Raw genomic sequence first — 17851 nt, 5'->3', positions numbered from 1 at the left:
GATCGTTGATCATTGGGAGATTAGTTAGATTGGAATTAATTGCCGTCTACACAAATCATCGGAGAACTGGAGAAATTCGAAAGAAGCTGGAAGCACATTTTTATTCATAACTTCTTACTGCGAGGGAGTCTGAATTTATGTCTGAAAGGGGTTATACATTAACCCTCAGCAGTCCAAATCATACCAAGTTCGGCACCCAATACCAAGCAGATTATTCTCTGAACAGGCCGTACAGGTTAGAGCCGTACTAAGGTTCATGGTCACAAATTTGTTTATTTTCCACAGAACTGATTGAGAGTTTCAATTTAAGCTTTAAAGGACTATCTAATATCCCTAGGCGGTTCAGTCCATACTAGTTTGGGCGCTGTTTTTGGAAGTCTATAAATTATATTAAAATCGCACAGGATTGTACGGGTACAGCAGTGTGGACGGGTTGAGAGGAGCAGGTCACAATAGATCAGAGGTCTTAATCTGACCATTATACAGTTCATATTAAGACACAAGGACTTAGCATGCAGTCTGAAGTTTAAGAGGAACAGAATTGTGCGGGAGCAACCCAGCCTTCATAACTGATCCAAATTCCATGCAATTTGGGGCTTCGTCTTCCTTGACACCAAGCGGATTCAGTTCATGTCAGATTAGGCATTGTTTGAAGGTTGCGAATTATTATAGCAGTATTGGTAGGTGGGTCAAGAACATCTTGAAGATTCACTCCAGATTCATCGGCACTAATGGCAAGGATTATGATGGCCAAGTCCAAGCCTGTTCCAGCTAGGAATTAAATATTGACTAGAGTATTCATGTACAGGTCTATTTGACTTTAGAATTTCCTCAGCAATTGGGCAGCGCTGACATTCTCAGGTTCTTATGTTTGCATATCAATTTTTAAGATTAGGCCAAGGACATAATTGAGTAATCATTAATTGTAATAAACAGACATATGAAGGAGGAGTGATTTAAATAATAGATGTTTCAGTATTCAGCATTATGGCAAATTTTTAGGTTTACAGCTATATCTTTACATTTCTCACCAACTATTTGTAAATTTTTCTTAGTTAGTATAGTACGTTTGGGGCACCATCTATTAAATAGTGTTAGTTCTATAAACAATTTCCGACAATCAGGAAATTACTTCCAGCAATAGTATTCAGTACATGCCCAGTTTTGACAAATTGTTTTAAGACTAAGCATTGGGTTTTAAGTGACCTTATTAGTCAAGGTTATTTCAGTGGTATCAGAGCCTATTTGCTAACTATTTGACGAATTGCCACAATACAATATTGGGATTTAGTGACCTTTATAGCTAGGGTCATCTCAGTGGTATCAGAGCGGTTTTCTTGCCATCCTGTGGGGTGAGAACCGACTTACATGAGTGATCAGCACTCTACTTCAACCAAGATGGACAGGTACAGCACAAAGTCTCCAAGGACACAATCTCAGACAAGTAATAGACGCAGTATTCAGAGTCGAAATTGTTGAAAGGAGGACTATTCAGACATTCAGGATGAGCTCAGAAAAATCAAACATAACATGTCTGAACTATTGGTTAAACACCACCGTATGCTTGACAGGCTGTCCGTCCCAGCTAAGGTGAATAAATCAACTGGATTTCATTTTGGCACATCTTCTCACAAAGCGTTGACCGATACAATGAGAGATGTTACTAGGAACCTTAATGAGGAGTTCGAGAAATAAGTGTACAACCGGTCAGAGGTTTCAGTTCGGTCACAGGAAGAAGTGGTGAAGAATATTACGCTGATAGATAATAATTGTCAACTTGACACTCAAGTTGAGACAGTTGTATACAGGTTTCCCAAGGGTGATGTCTCATGTACTCAGGGTAGTTTGGTTCCGACAAGCAATGATTACAGTGAAGTGAGTTCAGATGACGATGAAAATGTCATTGTGCATGGTGATGAGATACTTGGTGAAAATAAGCAGACATCGAGCATTTATGATTTTGCTGACAGAGAGTACCAGGCTCAGTTAGATGCTTCATCACATGAGGATGAGAATGGCAGTACTTCACAAGATTTGTCCAGCCAGTTGAGGGTAAGCAAAGATAGTATTGTGGCTTCTTTATCTCATCATGACAGGATGCGGGAGATGTTAGAAGAGCACATCCAGATGATTCAGTTACAAGGAAGACATAAGGGAGTTCAGGCGAATTCTTCTTGCTGTGACTTACATGCGATTGGTGAAGGAATGGGAACGACAAAGTTGAGCTATTTGCATCTTCTATCAGGTCGTGATCATCTTCTAAGCCTTACCAAAGATTATTCAGATGCCTTGAGGAGGAAGGAGGAAGTTGTCAAGCTTTCTTGCGAGCTTGAGGACACTCGAGCAACTTTGGCATTACAGGACTGGGAGAGACATGGAAATAAGCATGGCATGGAGCTGGGCTTAGTTTCATCTTACATGCCTGACATTCAGTTCCTTGCAGCAGACGGATCATATATGGAAGCTGATAATGTTACGAGTTCATCTTGCAATCACATCCAGGATACAAGGACAATGGTAGACAGGTATGTGAAGTTAGTTGGTATTGGTCACATTACTCAGGTAAGGAGTTTGCTTGAGTTACCAGCTGTTCCTTGTTTACGAATATGGACTCAAGAATGTTTCAAGGGCATTTGGGGTTCAGTTAACTGGAGATCTTTAACACTTAGTAGCAATGTTTGTTTGAATGCTATCATGAATTTGATTAGCAGAATACACGGTGTTGTCTTTCCTTGTGCCATCAGAACATCCAATGTTGGTATTAGTTTTTATACACCGGTGTTAGGTTTGGTTTATATATGTAGACGACCGTTCTTGCTGAAGGGTGTTGAAGATTTTTCATGTTTGGAACCATGTACAGATGAGTCCCAGGATCATTTTGGCCTTGATGACATCTGGGAGAATGAAGTGAATAGTTTTGAAGATTCAGCTTCCTTGACAGATTCTTTAGGTACAGAAGAGCTTGATAGCAGAACTACAGATTTTGACACTTTGGATGTTGATATGAGTTTTGAAGTTGATTCGCAAAATATGGATGGTAATAATCCAGAGACCAGTATCTCTGAAGACATTCCTCCAGACAATGTGTCAGAATGAGTTTATAGAAGACAGTCTAGCCAGAGCCATCATGTGGTTAGCCAGTTGAAAGTTAGTGAGCAAGACATTGCTATCACTTGTGAGCATTTTGATACTGCTCGTCATTTGTTGGCCATTACTGGTTGGGGTTCTTCTATGACAGATGAGTCCAGCGGTGGTTACTTTTCTTTGGCAGAGATTCATGCCTTGCGTGAAGCTGTTCGGATTTTGAAGCAGGATTATTTACGATTGGTAGCCGACCGTGATCACTTGGTTGAGTGGGGGAGTACAGAATATGAGGCACTCTTGGATCGTGAAGAGGAGGTGAATGAGCTTTCCCAAGAGCTCATAGTGACTACTGAGGCATTAGAGGACACACAGCGAGATCTACAGAAGTCGCAGTTTCAGTTGAAGGAGGTGACCGTGGAGTTGGAGCATTTGCAGTCAAAATCAGCCCCAGACCCAGTTCATTTGTCTGTTGAGATGGTTGATGGTAAGTACACTCCTACAGTTTCTACTGAGGAGCATGTTGTTAGGGTTGACACACATGTACAGGATTTGGAAGTCGCTGGTCCTAATGAGTTTGGGATACCAGTAGAGTCAACTCTCCAGATTGATTCTACTCAGATAGTTGATAGTGTGGTACAGTTGAGTACGCCACCCTTACAAGAGGACCCGATGTGGTGTAAAGGGGAGTATGTAAATGTTTCCTTATATAATTTTTACTGCACTGAATCGTTTATGGAGTATTTGCTGGACAGTGCATGTGTTCATTTGGACTCGCATGAGTTGACAAAAGGTGTTCTCATCCAAGATACTAGTGTTATTCGTGGATTGGTTGAGAAGATTATAGGGGTCATTTCTACTATGCTACCTCACAGGGATCTCGAGGAAGGGTTTGTTGAGTAGAATGCACGGGATCCTAGCCAGCCTACAGTCACTTGGAGTCAAAAAATGGAGCCATCTGTTGATTCCTAGTTCAGTGATGTTGAGCCAGCAGCAGAGTTTGGAGGTTCTTACCGGCATTATATGGTAGGGTACACTCATCATTTTTCTTTTGACACAGAGATAGAAGATTTTATTTCACGCAGATGTAGATTGGCTCCAGTTTCTTACCATCCATTAGGGGATAGATTGGCACCATTTTTTGAAAATAAAACTGGTAGTAGCAAGTTACTCGGCCTGCAGCATCGACACACCTGGAGCAGTTTTTCAGAGATTGGATTTGATGGCAGTGTTTCAGGTACCTATGGCTGTTATCATATCTACAGTGCAGTTGGGTGCATGTGTCTTTTTGACAGGGGTTTGAGTTTTGATAGAGTTGATGTTTCAGTTGGCTTGAGTTCCACAGAATGGTTTCTTCTACTGACATCTGCAGTTGGTTTTCAGATGATTCCATCGGAGTTGTCAGTTGTTTGGATATTGAGCATAGTTTCTCAGCTACATGTATTGATGATTTCTCCATGGGAGTATGATGCGGATTGGGATGATACTCAGGTTTACATTTGGGATCCAGGCAGACTGATTGGGTCATGGTTCAGCCATTGCTTGGGGACAAGCAATTTCAGGAAGGGCGGACTGTCATGTCCCCAATTTTTGGTGACAGTTCGATTTAATTAATTTAATTAATCTGGTTGTCCAAGGACAACTAATTAATTATTTTAATTAAATAAATAAATATTAAAAGATAACCTTGTATTTAATAAAGTGACTTGGAAAATATTTAATAAAGTCACTTGAGGGATGAGATCAAAAATGTTCTAGAAGTCTCTAGAGAGGATGGAGAGAAAAGAATAAATAGGCACCTCGGGGCTCCATTCGAATGAGGCAGTTGTTTTATCTCTTTGATTTCAGATTGTGATTTAATCACAGGTGCATTGTGGAACCTAGGGTTTCTGCAATTGTCATAGTTGGCCATTAAGAACGATAACTCTCAATTGGTACGCAATTTTGAGGGTGTGAAATATCATCTGAATTATTGCAGATTGGAGGTGACATCACAGTCATTTCATCAGGATGAAATCTGTGGCCTAAGGCCAATTTTGAGGATCGTTGATCATTGGGAGATTAGTTAGAGTGGAATTAATTGCCGTCTACACAAATCATCGCAGAACTGGAGAAATTCGAAAGAAGCTGGAAGCACATTTTTATTCATAACTTCTTACTGCGAGGGAGTCTGAATTTATGTCTGAAAGGGGTTATACATTAACCCTCGACAGTCCAAATCATACCAAGTTCAGCACCCAATACCAAGCAGATTATTCGCTGAACAGGCCGTATAGGTTAGAGCCGTACTAAGGTTCATGGTCACAAATTTGTTTATTTTCCACAGAACTGATTGAGAGTTTCAATTTAAGCTTTAAAGGACTATCTAATATCCCTAGGCGGTTCAGTCCATACTAGTTTGGGCGCTGTTTTTGGAAGTCTATAAATTATATTAAAATCGCACAGGACTGTATGGGTACAGCAGTGTGGACGGGTTGAGAGGAGCAGGTCACAATCGATCAGAGGTCTTAATCTGACCATTATACAGTTCATATTAAGACACAAGGACTTAGCATGCAGTCTGAAGTTTAAGAGGAACAGAATTGTGTGGGAGCAACCCAGCCTTCATAACTGATCCAAATTCCATGCAATTTGGGGCTTCGTCTTCCTTGACACCAAGCGGATTCAGTTCATGTCAGATTAGGCATTGTTTGAAGGTTGCAAATTATTACAGCAGTATTGGTAGGTGGGTCAAGAACATCTTGAAGATTCACTCCAGATTCATCGGCACTAATGGCAAGGATTATGATGGCCAAGTCCAAGCCTGTTCCAGTTGGGAATTAAATATTGACTAGAGTATTCATGTACAAGTCTATTCGACTTTAGAATTTCCTTAGCAATTGGGCAGCGCTGACATTCTCAGGTTCTTATGTTTGCATATCAATTTTTAAGATTAGGCCAAGGACATAATTGAGTAATCATTAATTGTAATAAACAGACATATGAAGGAGGAGTGATTTAAATAATAGATGTTTCAGTATTCAGCATTATGGAAAATTTTTAGGTTTACAGCTATATCTTTACATTTCTCACCAACTATTTGTAAATTTGTCTTAGTTAGTATAGTACGTTTGGGGCACCATCTATTAAATAGTGTTAGTTCTGTAAACAATTTCCGACAATCAGGAAATTACTTCCAGCAGTAGTATTCAGTACATGCCCAGTTTTGACAAATTGTTTTAAGACTAAGCATTGGGTTTTAAGTGACCTTATTAGTCAGGGTTATTTCAGTGGTATCAGAGCCTGTTTGCAAATTTATTTTGACGAATTTCCACAGTACAATATTGGGATTTAGTGACCTTTATAGCTAGGGTCATTTCAGTGGTATCAGAGCTCGATTGCTAATTGTTTGACGAAATGTCAAACCTTTGAAGTTTTAGTATTTTTGGTGCTGGAGAAAGCAATAACCTGTCAGGGTTATTTCATTTTATCTCCTCTCATAGTCTCAGTCATAGAATTATGAATAGTAGAAAAATTATTTATAAACATTCTATGGAAACTAGCCAAACCATGAAATGATCTTACCTCATGCACATTCCTAGGTGTAGGCCATTCATAAATTACTTTAACCTTTCCAAGATCCATTCTCAAACCATCAACTAAAATTTTGAATCCAAAATACACAATCTCCTCTTGCATAAAGAACACTTTTACAAATTATTCAACAACTTCTCCTTTTTCAATCTCTACAACACTTTCCTAACTTATCAAGATGTTAATCTTTAATCTTACTGAATATATAAATATCATCCAAATAAATAATCACAAACTTATCGAAAAATCTCTTGAGAACTTCATTCATCAACCTTATGAGAGTACTAGGTGAATTAGTCAAATGAAAAGACATAATCAACCATTGATACAAACCATATTTTGTCTTGAAAGCAGTCTTCCATCCATCACCTTCTTTGATTCTAATATGATGATAACCACTCTTCAAATAAATCTTGTTAAAATACTTTTCTCTACACTAATAATCTATTATTTCATCCATCCTCGGCATAGGAAACCTATAACTTACTATGATCCTATTAATACCTCTAGAATTAGTACACATTATCCATTCTCCATTCCTTTTAGGTGCCAATACAATAGGTAAAAAACATGGACTCAAGATTTCTCTGATCAAACCATGTTTCTACAATAACACCTACACTTTTATGTTAAGTTTTTCATTCTTTGTAGGTGTCAATCGATTTGGTTGTTTATTTGGAAAACTAGCTTAAGGATCAGATCCATAAAAAAAAAAAAAAAAAACTTCTTATGGGTAGTAAACCATCAGTCATATGCTTTGAAATAATTTTTTTACACTCATTCAACAAGCTTTCAATTTCTACTAACACTCAACTAACACTACTAGTTTCTGTTATCATGAAACCTCTACCAAATTTTTCTACTTGGTTGTTATCTTCTGCTCAATCACTACTATAGTCTTTTATTTGGCCATTACTATCATAACTCAATCCTTTACCAATTTTAGAAAAGTAGCTTTGGTTCTTTTTATCTCCTTGGAAAACTATTTTCTATTAACCATGCAGACTCTAATAATTGTACAATTTATCTCATCAAGAGACTCAATTAAAGGCAAAAATGTTTTCTTTTGTCCCTTTATCCAAAGTGCATAATGATTTAATTTACCATCATGTGTAACATTTTTGTCATACTACCAAGGTCTACCCAAAGGAATGTGGCAACAATCCATAGCCATAATATCACACAGAACATCATCACAATAGTTTGAAATCTTGAATTTCATAACACATTGCTCACTTACCAAATATTTATGCTCATCCTTGACCAATGAAATATGATATTGTAATGGGTGTCTCAACCCTTGCAACATCAACTTTGTAACTAGCTCCTATGATGCTAAATTTGTTGAACTTCCACTATCAAAGATCACTTTGCAACATTTTCCTGCCATCTTACATTTGGTCTTCGAAGGAATTCTCCTTGAGATAGGTTCCTCATATACTATCTTATTACACAAAGTTTTCCTTACCATTAAGTTCTCTCCAACAACAAGTCCATTATTATTATTATTTTCTAGTGATTACAATCAATAATCCCTTATAGCTCAATACCATTGCAAGAAGCTACAATATCATCATACATTATGAAATCTCTAACTCTAATCCATTTTATATAATCTTTTTTTGCTTAGAAAATTAGGGCTAGAATAATTCATTCAATAGAAAAATATTAGGCAACACCTTCTACAATAGTAGAGTCATTTTTGACTTTGAGGGTGTTGCCTCCCAAGACCCCCATGGGGGCATTGCCCCTTGATCTCACATTGTACTACAATAGGAAGTGCACCTAGGATACTACCCCTTAACTCCATCTTGGAAGTGCTACCCATAAAACCTCATAGAAATAATTTGGGGGAAACTACACTAAATAAACGTTAAGTTTTATTAGGCTCCACATCACAGTAGAAACCTCAGGATCTCATTGAATCATAGAATTCATATGAACTTGTTCATTTTCACCATAGTGCCTACCCTCAAAGGATCTATGCCATTCTTTACCACATTTGAAACAATTACCAAAAAAATGATGCAATGCAAGGTAGGAGAATCCCCAAAGGAGATGTCCTAGCCCCCAACAAATAACTATACAACAAAAGTAGAATAACAATGCAAGATCTGATATCAAATTACAATAATTTGTTCATAAAATAACTGTTACATGCAATATGTTGGGATGTAAGACCTTCTCTATTATGACAAAATACAAAGCAAGTAATAGTTTTGTAAGATCACTCAAGATCCAATCCAAATCCTAGCTAGTCTAGATCCACACTCTAGTAGAAACCTCCAAGATCTTAACTTGTGCTTGCAAGCCACCAAGAAATCTCCTTGTTTTCAAGGCCATAGCTATGAGCTCTTCTCCAAATTTATCCAAGATCCAAGTGTAAATAGTCTCACATTTGGTACTCTATCCACACACTCACAACTCTACCACAATCCTACTATGAGCTACCTCACATTTGGTGCTTTGTTGATTGGCTTACAAAAAAAATCACTCTTTAACTATTCTCCATAATCACTCCTCAAAAATGAATGAATCACTCCCTATATGAATAATAATAGACTACATCACAACCCTAATTTTTACCAATATAAGCCACAAGTTGGCCTAGAATTTCAAAACTAACATTAAATACTTGAAGAGCTACAAGTCAGCCTCCAACACCAATTAAATGTCCAAAAATTGATACTCGAGAAAAATCATGATATCTCCTAGTTCTAATTGAATTAGAATTCAATCATTAAACCAAAGGTATAACTTTAGGTCCTCTACAATCATTTAAATGCACAAAGGCTGATTCAATAAGGATATCTATGCATCCATCCTGAAAGTCACGCATAAAAACCTATCACACAAACTACCAAAACTCAATACTCTAGGAGAAATGTCATTTCTCCCAAATTATAAAGAATTAGAACTTTTTCTTTTGGATGAGATAGAACTCTACGCCCTCTTAAATCATTAAAAGGTGCATCCTTTCATTCATTGCAAAAAAATAGCTACGTAGCCTACAACAGGCACCTAGAAACTAGAAAACAAAGTTCCAAAAGCAAGGTAAAATTAGTTCAAACTTCAACTCAATCCATCCAATCTCTATGCAATCATGAGGAAAGGTTCCCTAATATTTCTCCAACACATACCTGACCATTAGAATCATAATTCCACCTAAATCCAAGCTTGATGATCCTACATCAGACTCCCTAGGTATATAGAAAACTATGTCCCATACTTTGATGCCCAAAGAAAGATCTAGAACCAACTTCATCTTTACTAAAGGCTTCCACTTTGTCAAAGTCAATAGAAAAAATTTGAAAATCAATCATTTATGCTTCATCCACTGAAACATTAGAATCAAATACATTTCAGAAACCCAATCAACATGCTCACATCCAAGAACAAACTAAACATAAGGCTTCATCAACAAACCCTTATCCACATCAACAACTAGTGAATCCACATCACTAGAAACAAACTCTATATTAGAAGTAATATGTAACTCTTTATAAACATATGCCAAAATCTCAACATCAACAATCTCATTGCTCAGAACAAGATGCTCTGCAACATACAAGTCACCACCAATAGCAACCAAATCATCCACGACCAAGTGCTCTACAATTTTCAAGTCAGACTCAACCAATTGATCATGAAAACAAACCTCTATCCCAACATCAAAAGGGTTAGGAATATCCTTAGCACTAACCTCAAGTTGCTCTCTAGGTTTTGCATCAAACTCCACAAACTAATTAGCAAAACCAACCTCTTTGACCTTGACCTTGCTACATGCCATCTTCTCTTCTGAACAAGTCTCTAAATCAGCTAGAAAAATCTCTTTCAAATTAGTAGACTCTAGATCCAATAGCATATAAATTATTTCTTTGGTTCCTCAACTTGTTTACAAAAATTACCATCCAGAATAACATCCACTTAAGTTATTGTCTCATTAATCCTCCTCTCCATAATATCACAAAGACTCACAATCATCCCAGGGTCCAATCCTCTCAGAGTCATCTTCCAAAATTTTTGCAAACCCTCTATAACAAATCCTTCCCATGCTCCTTCTAACAAACTCCATTTTTTTGTAAGTCAGATTGTAGCCTAACACCTAGCATGAATAATGAGGAACCACATCACAAGTTCAAGACCATAAATCTGCAATCCACAAAATCCTTGTGATCATGCCTCAACAAGATTAGTCTTCCATCTTCACATCCATCAATCCATCTATAAACCCTCTATAATTGCAAGTCAAAACCATGATCTACCACCTCACAACCAAGAGATCTAGGACTCAAGGAAGAAAATCCACCACCAGATCAAGATCAGTTTAGATCTACTTCTCTAACCCACGTCATATTCAAACTACCACAACTTTAGTGGTCTATCTATAAGCTCAGAAATAACCTTTAGTCTGATAGCACCTAATGCAGTACAAGGCTAGAGAATACCCAAATGAGATGTCTTAGACCCCAAAAAATAACCACATAGTAGAGACAAAATAACAATGTAAGGTCTCATACCAAATTACAATAATTTATTCATAAAATAATTGTTACATGCAATTTTTTGGTCTATAAGGCTTTCTTTGTACAGCCAAATCTAAAGAAAGTAATAGTTTTGCAAGATCCCTCAAGATTTAATCCAAACCCTAGCAAGTTTAGATCCACACTATGGTAGAAACCTCCAAGATCTCAACTTGTGCTCACAAGCCACTAGGTAATCTCCTTATTTTCCAAGCCATAACTACTATCTCTCCTCCAACTTTATCCAAGATCCAAGTGTAAACTACCTTACATTCAACACTATGTCCACACACTCACAACTCTACCACAATCTTGCTATAAACTGTCTCACATTTGGTGCTCTATCCATAGGCTTAGGAAAAAACTTGCTCTTCAACTACTCTCTAGACTCACTCCTCTAAAATGAATGAATAATAATAGACCTGACCACAACCCCTACCAATCTAAGCCACAAATTGGCCTCCAACAAAAATTAAATGTCCAAAAATTGAGACCTAGGAAAAAATGTGATATCTCCTAGATCTAATTGAATTAAAACTCAAGATTCAAATAAAAGGTAGAACTTTAGGTCCTCTATAATCCCTAAAATGCACAAAGGCTTGTTCAACAAGGATATCTACACATCCATCTTGAAAGTCATGCATAGAAACATATCTCGCAAATTTCCATAAATTGATACTCCAAGAGCATTGTCATATCTCACAACCTATAAAGAATTTGAATTTGTGCCTTTTTGCAAAGATATTTCTCTAGGACCTCTTCAATCCCTAAAAGGTTCATACTTTCATTCATTGTGAAAATTTAATTACACAACCTACAATAGGCACCTAGAAATCAGAAAACATGGTTCTAGCATCAAGGTAAAAACAATTCAAACTTCATCTTAATCCATCCAATCTCTATGCAATTACAAGGAAAGTTTCTCCAACATTTCTCCAACACATCCCTAACCATTAAAATAATACCTCTACCAAAATTCAAGCTCAATGCTCCTGCATCAAAAGATACTCTATAATAAGAATTACCTCTTCCTTGATAAGAAATAGTACCTTTTCGGTATGAACTACCACCTTTACATTTGGCCTTTCTTTTATCATCAATCTTCCACTCAATTTTGCCCTTATTTTGCATAGGATTTTCATATCTATCACCTTCTCCATAAGACTTACCTCTACCTCTCTAGAATTTACTACCTCTACCTCTCTATCTTTATTTGTGCTTCTTTGACAATATCTCCTTATCCTTCAAGGCATATTGATATGCTTATTCCACACTTTCCAATTTCACAAAACTTATTTCATTTTAAATTCCATATATTAATCCATTTAGGTACCTTGTAAATTTCTCAAACTTATCATGAACATGTCCAGATTTGATGTCCAACCTATAGAATTACTCAATATACTCCTTTACATTCATGTCCTTTTGTCTAAAATTTTGCATCTTCCTCAACAAGATAACTTGGTAATCTATAGGTAGAAGCTTATTCTTCACTTTTTTCACCATTTTCAACTAGGTCTTGATCTTCTCCTTTCCTCTTATTTATCTATTAGTTTGCAAATGCTCCCACCATAGTGAAGCATGAATATTCAACCTAGTGACTACAAGGTTCACTTTCCTATTATGAGGAGTACCTACAAAGTCAAAGAACATTTCCATATCATAGATCCAATCTAGCACAATATTGGTCTCTAATTTTCTATCATAAGGAACCACCTTCAAAATAGCCTTTGAATGTTCCCTAGACAACACTCTCAATAATATTTCCTTATCATAATGTTCCTCAGGTTTTCGATAGGGGTTTGGTGTTATTTCTTCATCATCACTCACATTATCCAAATGCACTCCTCTCCTCTGGAATGTCTCCACAACATCTAATTTGGTTACAATTTGTCTCAACATGTCCATAATAGTGGTGTCAATATTTATTCTATCTCAAACCATTTTTATAAATAGGTTCTTTCAAGATCATAACCCTCTGTAAGTTTAAGATCAAATCCATGGATCTTTCACCCTACAACCAAATCCAACTTAGGGTTGTACATGATCCAATCTCCTCAAGGATGAACCTAGAGTTGTAATACCACCTAACATAAGTAGGATCTAAAAAGCTAGGGCCAGAGATACACCTAAAGTTATACAATCACCTTTTTGAGTAAACATAATGGAAGAAAATAACAAAAAGAATAATTACCCAATGAATGACAAACATGAGTTTTGTAGCCAAAAATTTATTGATATACTCCACTTGATATGAAACCAATAGAAAATTTTAATTAACTCATTGAGAAATTAGATTGAATGTAAATATTATAATATTAACACGCATAATATATCTTATTAAATTATTACATAATATAAAACAAATATCTATATAAATAATATTATAAGTCAGAAGACTGAAAATTTTGCAAGTGCAAATAGTAAAAATTTTACATTAGAAACTATTATGAATGTCTATTTATATTGAACTATTTATAATATATAAAGATAATTTAAAATTGTATTACATGTATGTATTTTATTAAATATATAAACCAATAAAATAATAAAATGGTAATAAATTTTTAATTTACTTTTACAATTGTTATATAACAAGAAAATCAAACTATACATATTTTATTTCAATTTTATTTAAATATTTCATAGGACTTTCATTGAGGTTGTTTGGTCCATTAAAAAGAAATATTCCCATCCAAATTATATTATATTTTTCTTATCATTAAAAAAATTAATAACACAATTTTATTTATTATTTATTGCAAAATTACAATATATACCAATTTTATTTTATTTTAAACTACAGCTTATCAAAACTCATTTGAATTGAAGTTCAGGATAGATATCATGACCAAAAATATTTTGATTTCCATATTATTAATGTATATTTGTTGTTATAGGGTTGGTCATAAACCATATCAATCTTATTGTTCAATTGAGAACAAAATTTTTGAAATTGAAGTTCATGTTAGGATATCAAAACACAAACCTTTTTTTTTTAATATTATTAAAGTTTTTGTTTTGTTACAAGTCTAAACATAAGTCATATCAACCTTAGTATTTACTTGAGTGTAATAAATTTTAAAATTTTCATGTAAATGAGACCTATTAAAGTATGTCAATTAATGGAGTAGGATTTTTAACTTTTATGAAGCTTTAGAATAACAGTGTAATGATATTGTAAAAAAATGATTATATTTAGTAATTTAAGATTTAGAAAGATTGTAATTTTTAAATCTTAATAAAAGAAACTACTTACAAAAAAATTGCCAAAACCATAGTTTACAATAGGGTATGTGCAAGATCATGGTCAACCAAACTATGCTCTTAAGTGGCAATAAAAAATTAAAAAATAAAGGTTATGTCAACTTGATGTGCAATTTTCTACTTGCTATTAACTTTATATCAAAAAGTTGAGAGAAAAGAATCTCTAGCAGATTAATTCTAGTTTCTAAACTACTCAAAATTATCTTAAAAAATAAAAATTGATTGGTCAAAATTTTGAATTTTAATGCAATATTACAAAAATTTCAGAAAAAGAAGAACTAGACATATGTCTAGCCACCTTAATCAAAATCACATAATAATATTATTTTAATAATATTCTAGATTAAAGTAGTAGACTCATACCTAGATGTGACACATATTTTTTGGTGTTTTTGTTCTAAATAAATAATAATTAATTAATTTTTGACTTTAGTATTTTTAGAATAAAAAAAATCTTGTGTCTGACCACCTTAACTAATTCAAAACTCTGCAAAATTCAATTTTTTGTTTTTTTCCTTATAGTAGAGGAAATATAGAATGTGATGTATCTTTTGGATTTTAATTTTTTTGTAAGATTTGAAAGTTATAGTTGTTTTTCAAGTAGTGTATCAGTCAACACTTTATACGTAATTCCATTAGAAAACTCATAATTATACTTACTAAACTCATAATTTGACAAACCTTATAGTTATGGAAAGATAAGAACATTCTTAAGAAACCCTTTTCATTTCATCAAATTTTGGTGAAAAAAAAGTCGTCAGCTACATGTTTGAAGTAAAAATCATATAAAAACAAATCAGAAGCACATTTTAAGGATGTTTTTAAAGTTGACCATATAGGTTTCGTATCAAAAGATATAGTAGACCTTATAAATATATTAATTATTTTCATTTAGTATCACGATGGGTGGGAAAAAAGTTGGAATAGATTTTGAAATGGTTTGAGATATTTTAGAACTATAGATTATTTAGATTGCCACTTTTTGGCACACCATGATTGTGCACGTACCCAAAAAACCTTTCCAAAATTGAAACATACTAGAAGTAATCTCTTTATAGTTGGAGTCCATTCAAAGTAAAGAATAATTAATTTGATATGCATTAGTTATGTATAGTTTCTAAGAAAATTAAACTCATTAAGTGATGGCTTGCTAATCATATCTCCACAAGGAAAAGTTTATGAACATTTTGAAGATATATAATTTCCCTTATAGTGTTCCTGTGGCCTATTTGAAGAGGGTACCATAAATTTAGAAATTTATTTGGTTTAAAATGATCATCCAAACCAAGACACAAGTTGCAAAAACAAGCAATAGTCTAAGTAGTTGTGTGAGGAGATCTCCTAAACTATCTATATATTTTATTTTTTCTCTTTAAACCACCCATCTTGCTAAAACCTAGTCTGGAAGAGTGTTACCAAGTGGTCATCAAGAGGCACTAGTAATCCAACTTGCATTATATTACATTGAAAAAATTTCAAATCTAGTTTAAATATGAATAAAGCCCTAATAGATAAACCATGCCTACCATTCTCAACCATTTAAAGCTTAAAATATTGAAATGAAAAGAATGATTAAATATAAAATATCTATCAATCAAAGAAAACAAGAGTTGTAGACCTAAAGTGTTTTATAATTTTTTGGATGCCTAGATCTTCTACTAGTGATATTGGATAGAGAACAACACATTCCCAAAGAAAGCACTATGCTAGCCTTCTATTGTTGATAAGATCTTAAATATCCTACAACACTATTTATAATTTTGAAGCCTATTTTATTGTTTCAATGCCTATTTATCACTGTGGAACATTGATTTAACATTGTAGCCTCAAAAATGAGATAACCTTCCACATTCTTTCTATATCCTAAAAAGGCTCATCATTATATTTAACTAGCATAAAGATCTATTCATATCGAGATTAATGCCAAAAAAAAAAAAAATTAACTTGCCATTAGAGTGACTTGCTATACCTTGTTTAGGCCTTTCCCATTTATTGACTAACAAAAGCATTAGATAAACATGGAGAGTATCTTATTTTCATGGCCCTGACAGTTTTATATCTGTCACCTTGGAATCTGAGATTAGTTAACTTCTCTAGATGGTTTGATACTTGTTAAGTTACTTTAATTCTGGTATTATTATGTTAAACTTTTTGAGAAGTTAGAGATTACTCAAAATCTGATTCTCAGAACAAATATTTTAATATTTTCAATATTGTGTTATTTTCAGAATCTTATTATCTAAATCAATCTGGATTCAGGAATCAAATTTTATAAATCAATGTTAGTATGGTTTCAGTTTTATTTTTGTCTGATTTGTAATTTCAGTTTGATGTATAAGGTGGCTTTAAAGTACCTTAAATCTATTGTTGCCAATTTTTAAGTATATATATATATATATATATATATATATGTATGTATGTATGTATGTATGTATGTATGTATGTATGTATGTATGTATGTATGTATGTATGTATGTATGTATGTATGTATGTATGTATGTATGTATGTATGTATATATAATTTTGGTATATTTACGTGTTTGTATTTATATTAATACAAGTTGTAATTATACGTATACATATATGTATACTTATTGATTAGCAATGATATTAATGTTAATTAGGATTAATATTAATATTAATATTAATATTAATAGTAGTACCTAATACTATGTTAGTAAGAGTTAGTACCTAGACTAACCTATCATATGGAATTTAACTAAGTCATAAAACCTAAACTTGAGCATAGCCTAAGTTATCGATGCCTAACTACACTTGGTATTATCAAGTACTTGTCAAGGGGTTTTGGGTTTGGTGTGAGCTGGCAATGCAAATGCAATTTTAATGCTTGCAGGTTGTATATGGTACTTCTATTGCCACCTCTTGGAGAAGGCTAAGAAAGTGGGTTAAGGGTTATGCTCGTTGTTATGAGCATTGATTTTTCATGTTGCTTGAGTTTGGACCGCCATTGTTGGTTTTTCAGTTGGGGTTATGGTTGCTCTGTTGAGCGATTTTTTCTACATTTTCATGGGGAAATTGATGGCCATAATGGAGGTTATTTTCCCTTACTTGCCTTATAGAGATTTTGTGGGTTTGAAGGCTTGGGCTACGAATTTGGAAGCTTGGGGTTACGAGTTTGAGAAAAGGGCTCTTCAGGCAGTTCCTATTGTGTATCATTCTGCACTTGAATAGGCAGGGGGCTTTTCTTTAACTCTTTCCTATAGTTATTGTTATGTTTCATTTAAAGTTTTGAATATTGAATATCAAAATTTGTTATATGGATAAACCCAGAATCGGGTGTGCGAATGAAATTGCTCTATATTGTGTGTTGCAATTGGGTTTATGATGTATATTAAGGGCAAATTGTTACCCTACTCTCTCTCTCGAGTTACTATTGCATTGTTAAG

The sequence above is a fragment of the Cupressus sempervirens genome, chromosome 1 (genome assembly GCF_028749045.1).
Source record: "Cupressus sempervirens isolate cs-2001-9-10 chromosome 1, ASM2874904v1, whole genome shotgun sequence".
Lineage (NCBI taxonomy): Eukaryota > Viridiplantae > Streptophyta > Pinopsida > Cupressales > Cupressaceae > Cupressus > Cupressus sempervirens.
This window is presented reverse-complemented; position numbering follows the sequence as displayed.